Raw genomic sequence first — 1,967 nt, forward strand, 5'->3', positions numbered from 1 at the left:
CCCCCATCGCCCTGACCTGGCTGCTGGGGCCAAGCAACGCACCACCAGCAGCTTATTTAGGGAAGAGCTGGAGCCTCAGCCTCCCAGCGTGTGGCGGAAGAGTGTTTTTCTGTCCTCAAGGCCTTTGCATAGCTGCGGGGAGAGCCGTGCTTGCAACAGGGCCTCCGCCTCCAGCCCCTCGTTTTGGGCTGGACCAGGCTCCATCGCTCCCCCAGCCCCTTGCTGCCACCCCATGCACAGCAGAGCTGGGCTTCCTCGCCGGCCAGGGTGGCTGCTGCCTCTGCTGGAGTGGCAGAGGGAAAGTCCCTGTCCCAGTGCCTTTGTCCTGGCAGCCAGCGTCCCCAGGGTGCAGGCAGCCGCCCGGGGCAGGCAGGCCTAGTGCAGACGGGAAATGGGAGGCCCCGGTGAACGGAGGGGCTGGGGTCCTCCCCGACATCCCCCTGCCCTGGCAGCGCAGCAGTTCCTGCTCTTCCCAGCTGCTTCCCTGCCCTCGCGCCAGCGGAGGTGCCAGCTCTGGATAAGAGCCCAGAGGGGCTGCAGGCCCCAGCTCCGACCAGGAAGCAGACGCTCACGCTGCTGTGGGGTGCAATAACGGGCTGCAGCGTGCTGGGAGGGATGACACTGCCAGCCGGTGTGGTGGGGGCTGCCAGGGTGGGAGGGAGCACCCTGGCTTCAAGTGGCTGCCCCCGAGGTTGCATGCATTTTCAGCGCCAGGCTGGCCAGGGTGAGCTGCCCTGGGGGTCGGCAGTCCTGGCTGCCGAGCATCCTGCCAGGGTCTTCCCAGCTGGGGAAGGATGCTGCTCCCAGCTGGGCCTTGAGGCTGGCAGGGGCTGGAGGACCACAAGAAAACACTGGGGCAGCACGTAGCAGCTCTGTGCCTGCTGGCTTCACTGGAATGGAAATATCCCCCCCTGGTCCCCAAACCCCGAGCAGGGAGGGCGAAGGGCGATGGCTTTGCTGGGGGGTCTGTGCAGACGTTTCTGTGTGTGGGCAGTGGTTTGGGGCCCTCGGCACTGCTCAGTCAATCCGGCTGAGGGACCAGCCCTGCATTCCCACTGCATCGGAACCTGAAGAGCCCGGATACGTGGCCTGGCAGTGGCCCATGGGACTGGAAGGGAGGGGACTGATGCTCTTGTCCCGTGGCACAGCCATGGCTGCTCCCAGCATGCCGGGGCTTGATGCTGACAGCAGCTGCTGGGGGTCACGGGGTTTATTTTTAACAAGCTCCATGGGAAATTGCCTCCTGGGTTCCCAGCGCCGCGTCAGTCCCGATGTCCCACAGCAGGACAGTGGGGCTGTGCCTGCCCTGGCTGGCCTTTCCCCATGGATCCGGCTGCCTTCTGCTCCGCTTCAGCATGGGGGGGCCTGTGCATGGCCCCCTCGAAGCACTTGGGCCAGTAGCACGGATGCGGCTGTGGACCTGATCTGGAAGAGGGGAAGCAGCTCTGGGTGCCCATGCCAGGTCCTGGTGGGTGGCCTTGGGTGGGCTGAGCAGCACCCGTGAGATGTTCATGGGGGGTTGTGCGGGAGGGTCGTGGCCGTGCTGCCCACATACAGAGGGTTGGACTTTGATTTAGGACAGATCCTGCTCGTGGATTTGGCTCTGAGAGCCGCCCACCATACCCTAGTGCTGGGTAAGGGTGGGGAGGGCTGCAGGGGGGTCGGGGGGGATCCTTCCTCAGTGGGATGCTGGGACCCTCCCAATTAACACCTCCTGGGGGCCATAGGGGTGAGAGGGGAACCAGATCCTCTGCTGTCCCCCCCCCTGCTGCTGGAGGGGCTGGCGTGGGCAGGAGGGCTTGTCCCTGTGCTGGTGGCACGTGGGGGCAGGGCTGCAGGGAACCGAGCCTTGGTGGCTGCACGGACCACCGATGGGCATTCGTGCCACATGCCCCTGTCTCCTTGCCCCTCACGTGCCTGGAGGTCTCGGTGCCACCGTGGCAGGCCCTCCTCGCCCTCGCTGGGCG

This window comes from Pygoscelis adeliae, unplaced genomic scaffold, assembly GCF_000699105.1.
Source record: "Pygoscelis adeliae isolate BGI_AS28 unplaced genomic scaffold, ASM69910v1 Scaffold210, whole genome shotgun sequence".
NCBI classification, from domain to species: Eukaryota; Metazoa; Chordata; class Aves; order Sphenisciformes; family Spheniscidae; genus Pygoscelis; species Pygoscelis adeliae.